At 63.4% G+C, this 5232-nt stretch overlaps 1 protein-coding gene across 1 annotated transcript in view; it reads left to right on the top strand.

The window, feature by feature from the left end:
• Positions 1–6: 6 nt before the first annotated feature.
• Positions 7–5232, top strand: part of SHANK2 (SH3 and multiple ankyrin repeat domains 2) — a 340509-nt gene continuing 335283 nt past the window's right edge. The window contains exon 1 of the mRNA XM_049641610.1: positions 7–113. The gene's annotated coding sequence lies outside the window, so the exon portion shown is untranslated. The remainder of the gene's footprint in view (positions 114–5232) is intronic.

Here is a 5232-nt window from a genome sequence, read left to right on the forward strand (position 1 = left end):
GAGACTCCGGCCGGGCTGGGCGCGGCGCCGCTCGGGTCCCCGCGGCGGAGCCAGGTGCGCGCGGACGCCCGCCCTCCCCGGGGGCTCTCGCCGGGCCCGACTCCCGGGACCAGGTAAGGCGGCGGCGGCGGCGGCGGCGGCGGCGGCGGCGCGGGGCACGGGGCGGGGGCGGCCGGGAAGGACAGTAGGTGGCCCTCGGGCGCCCGACCCTGCTCCCCGGCTGCATCTCGGGTGCGTCTGGATTACGGGAGCACCAGCTGCCGGTTAAGCGCAGCACTGAATCCTTCGGAGCTGGGCACGGGGTGGGGGTGGGGGGGGGCCGGGAAGGGGGCTCCTCGCGTCCTGGTGGGGTCGCTTCTCGGTGAAGACACCTTCCCCCCGCCGCCACCCCCGGCTTCCTTTGGAGTAGGGGCAGGTTTCAAAAGCTGTGGAAGAGGAGTGGGCGCCGAGAGTAGGAGCGACTCCTTTGTGCCCCCGGCGCACGCACCCCCTCCCGCCGGGGCAGCACAGACCTACCTCCACCGCCTGCCCGGGGTCTGGTTGCCCTCGGCCGCCACCCGCCGGCCCGGGGACTGGAGTCCGTAGGCTTGGCCGAGGAGCGGGCTCGGGGCCGCCAGGGGGCGCGCGGGGGGCGGGGACCCAAGCCGCGGCGGCAGGGTCCCCAGAGACCCTCCTGCGGTCACCCAGCCGCGAGCCAGCGCGCAGAGCCCCCATCCAGATACGCGCGGCTGGAGCAGCGGGCTCCGCGAGGCCGAGGCCGGCGCACCCCGCGCGGGCCCCGGGAGTCGCAAGTTGGCCCCCCCCCCCCCCCGGTCCCGGGGTCGCGCAGTGCCCATGCTTTGTGTCCAGCCTCTGCCCGCCGCGCGCCCCGGCCGGGATACGGTGGGGGGGGGCACCGGGCTGGTGTAGGTGAGGGGCCCCGGCGGCCCGCCGCCGCCGCCCGTGAATTATGCAGGAAGCTGGCACTGGCGCGCTCGAGTTGCTCAAGTTTCCCTGGCAACTTTCGCCCGGGCATCCCTCCTCCCGGCGGCCGGGCAGCTCCGCCCGCGCAGCCCGCGGCCCAAGCGCCTCCGCAGGGCTGCCGGGGCGCGGGGCGCGCGCCAGGAGACACCGACCGCTCACGCGCCACCTGGGCCGGGGCCGCTGGATTGCGCGAGCAGGTGCGACCCCCGTGGGGGACTTCGTCCGGGTTCGGAGGGTTCGGGGGTCGGGGTGGCCCTTGCCGCCCGCGTTCGGAGGGTGCGGCCCCTCGGTAGACCTCGCCGCCTGGGAAAGGAGGGCGCGGGGGCCGGGGTGGACCTCGGTTTCGGAGGGTGCGGCCCCGCGGTGGACCTGGCCGCCCGGGTTCCACCGCTCTGCGCGGGATGCGAGGGGCGTGCACGCAGGCCAGGTTTAGTGTTTCCATGGGGCTGGGGGCGTCCAAATGGGGTGAGGCCGGTGCTCTTGGCCATGGAGTTCGTGGAGGAGCTTTTAAAGCGACCCTGGGCGGTTGGAAGGCACTCGGGCCGCTTAGGTCGCGGTTCGCGAGGGGGCCTGGGGGGGGGGGGGGCGGCAGCTGTTGGCACGGTCCTGGGAGTCCTCAGAGGCCTTCCAGAAATGAAGTGGTTTCCACGTGGAAATTGGAGGCAGTAAATTGGATGGTTACGTGACCTCTTTTTTGTTTGAAACTCAAGTTCGAATTAATGAGGTCAGTCCTCTAATTTAAGTTTGGAGAAGCAAAGAGGTAATTTCGGAAGCCCTCCGCTGGGGGTGGTGCTTTGACCTCCACCTGGGACTTGCCCCTCGACTTTACTGACCCGGGCAGGAGTGTATGCTCTGTCCGGGATTCAGCCTTGATCCAGGGGTCCTGCATTAAATGATAATTAGCGGGGAGCTGGTGGTGCTGGGGGGTTCCGACCATCCAGAACAGCCCCCCCCCGCCCCGGGAAGCCGCTGCGTTTGGAGACCCGAACTTTCTCGCCACTCATGCCTAATAACAAGGCTGCACTCGCCTGGAGATTAGTGCCCGCTGCGGGGGTCTGGGGTGACCAAGGAGGGAAAGTGAAGGTGATTGCCCTAGTGGCTAAGAAGGGGGAGCCAGTGGAGTTTTGCCCTGGAAGTGCCAGTAGCCCTAAGGAGGCTGACGGAGACCCTTGTGTGGACAGGAATTAGGCTGTGTTGAGAGCAGCTGGACGTAAGGCTGCTGGGAAGCAGTCCTCTAAAGGAAGCAGGTGCCGTTCCCGTGCTGGGAAATTTCTGGTTTTCCAAGAAGGAGAAATTGGGTGGAAAGGCACATTGGGCCCCTATGGAAGGCGCTGTAACCGTTCGATATCAACAGGAATGCTTGATGAATAAGGTGATTTTGCCTCTAAAGGCAGGTCCCAGTGGGCAGCACTTGGCTGCTTTGAACAAATCAGCTGTCCGTTGGGAAAGAGGGGTGTCCTCCCGGCCTCTGTCTGGGAGTGTAATTTGCTGGAGAAAAAGCCCGATTCATATTCAGGAGAGTGTCCTGGGGGCTTTCCTTCAGGGCCCCCAGCTGAGGTCCAGGGGTCACCTTGTGCTGGTGACTTGGTCCAGGCCTCTGGGGGGGGGGGGCAGGCTAGCTAGAGGGAGCCCTGGGCATCCAGGGTCAAAGGTCAGATGTGAAGAAGGCCACCTGGGGAAGATAAAGCAGCCCTGAGATAGTGTCATATTTTACTCACGTCAGTGATGGGGACACAGGTGGAAGAAAAAGCCGAGAAACTAAGAAAAACACGCCGGGAGCCGCCCGATAGACTGGAAAACGCTAGAAAACCTGATTTTTATGGAGAAGTAATTCGTTACCTTACTGGCTTTATTCTCAGATGTGTCAGAGCCCTAATTTAGAGTGTTCTGGCGTCCTTGTCGGCTCTGGTGCGTGATGGGGGTTCCCCAAATGGGGGCCCAGGTTGGGACTTGAGCTGCTAAGGAGGCCGAGATCTGCCTCCGGCTCCAAAGGAATCCTGGGGGTGAGGCTGGGGTTTGAGGTCTACCCTCTGACCCCTGAACTCTCGTTCTCAGGAAATCCCCCCCCTCCTGCTGTGTAAAGCCGGAGGCAGGCGGAGCTGAGAACCCCGCCCTGGGAGGGCAGCGGGAGGGAGGGGCGTGGCTGGAAACGCTCCAGGAAATGAACAGCGGCGGCCTTCCCGGGAGCCTCCAATTGTCCTCAGCCCCAGGGGGGGATCGTGTGTGACCTTCCGTCCTCAAAGTGATCTCTGCAAATTTACTAATTCTCTGCTTTGACGGAGGGGAGTTCGCAAAGAGGTGGGCAGGAAAGCGCCCCCAACACGAGCCAGTTTAAAAAAAATCTTTGGAGTCCCCAGCCCTTCGCCTGGGTGCTGGTTGAGAGACCGTGGACTGATTGGGCGTAGTAGGGCTTGCAGCCTGGAGGCCCCCGGCCGCGTGACCCTTGTGGCCTGGCCCCTGCACCTGGCCCTCCCACCCAGTGAGGGGCCTGCCGCTCTCTGATGGTCCGAGGTGACCTAGCGCGTATCAGATTTTCTCTGCACGTTGCACTGAGTGAGCTCAAACGGCTGCTGAGCACCAGGCGGGGAGCTGGCCACTGGGGCTGTCCCCCTCCCCCGCCCCCGGGGGCTTCCAGGCTAGCGGGGGAAGGGTTAATGCACAGCGGGACAGGGGTTGTGATAGAAGTGACCTTTGGGTGCTGTAGGGCACAGAGAGGCTCCCCAGCCCAGCCTGGAGGAGGAGGGGCACTGGGGAGATAAAAACCCCTGGAGGAGGTCTGATCATCTCTCTGCCTGTGCTGCAGCGGGAACTCGGCAGAAATGGCCACGTTCTTGCTCCCAGAGTGGGGACATGCGGACGGTGCCAGCCAGTATACAGCGACAGCCAGTATTCCCACGTGCTCGGTGCTTTCCTTCTGGCAGACACTGCTTTGCACTCTTGCTACACATTACCTCATTCAGGTCTCGGGAAACTTGAGAGAGAGAGAGAGAGAGAGAGAGAGATGGGGTTGATTATTCTCGCTGTATGGATCGGAGCCTGGAGCTCAGAGGAGCGAAGTCGCTAGCCCTGGGCCACACAGCCAGGGCGTGGGGCAGCCGGGATTAGCAAACTGCCGGGGAGAGAGAGCCCAGCCCTCAGGCCCCCCTCCCACCGCCCCCCCACCCTCGGCCAGGGGACGGATTACCCAGCGGGAAGATTCATCCGGTTGGACAATTACTCTTCCTGTAGCTGCGGCCTGAAAAAGAGCTACAATCTTCTGATCGGACTTCTTGGTGTGATGGGCCCTTTGATTTTGCTTGGAAGCAGACCCCAGAAATGTTTTCAAGTGGCCAGTGAAGGCTCACGTCTTTGGCCCCAAGTGGAAATATCGAGGCCGGTCTTTGGGGGATACGGATGCACGTAGCACGGGCCTTCCCACCCCTCAAGGGGTCTCCAGTCTTAAGGGGGCCGGGGGAGGTGAGCCCAGTGCTGGGGCGGATCCGAGAGCCTGCCAGGGCGCTCAATCCGGGCCCTGGGTGTGCCCAGGGATGGGCCAGCTGAGGCACGTGTCCCTTTCTGGGAGATTAAACCCCTAAAAGCCTGTGGGGCTGCAAGGAGTTTGTGGCCAGCTGCAGTGGAGAGCAGGGTTGCCAGATGGCAGTGCGGGGAGGGGGTGGGGCCTGTGCCCAGTGACCGACCTGGACGGTGCTGGAAAATTGTCCTTGTGGGGTTTGCCAAGGACTCTCAGGGTGGCTCCGTGAGGGGTGCGCGCTGAATGAGGCCATGAGCTCCTAATGTTAAAGCTGCAGATCTCAAATGCTGGACCTTGGGCGTGGGGGGTGCTCCTGGGGGCCCCCCGGACATTCTGGCTGAGGCCAGAGGTGCAGGAGCCCGGCGCTCCCAGAGGGTCTGCACCCTCAGGGTTCCTCAGAGCACATTTCGGGCAATGCTCAGGGTTCCGGCCGGCAGGATGGTGGGCCAGTCCTGGGCTGGTGACTGAGGAGACTCACCGGGAGGCATCCATTAGGTGGATAATCATGGCACATCCCTGCAGTGGCTGAGCCTGGCTGGGCAAGTTTCTTTTATTTCTTTTCAGTATATGAAATTTATTGTCAAATTGGTTTCCATGCAACACCCAGTGCTCATCCCAAAAGGTGCCCTCCTCAGTACCCATCCCCTCCCCTCCCCTCCCTCCCACCCCCCATCAACCCTCAGTTTGCTCTCAGTTTTTAAGAGTCTCTCATGCTTTGGCTCTGTCCCACTCTAACCTCTTTTTTTTGGGGGGGGGGG

This window comes from Panthera uncia, chromosome D1 (assembly GCF_023721935.1).
Source record: "Panthera uncia isolate 11264 chromosome D1, Puncia_PCG_1.0, whole genome shotgun sequence".
Taxonomy (NCBI): Eukaryota; Metazoa; Chordata; class Mammalia; order Carnivora; family Felidae; genus Panthera; species Panthera uncia.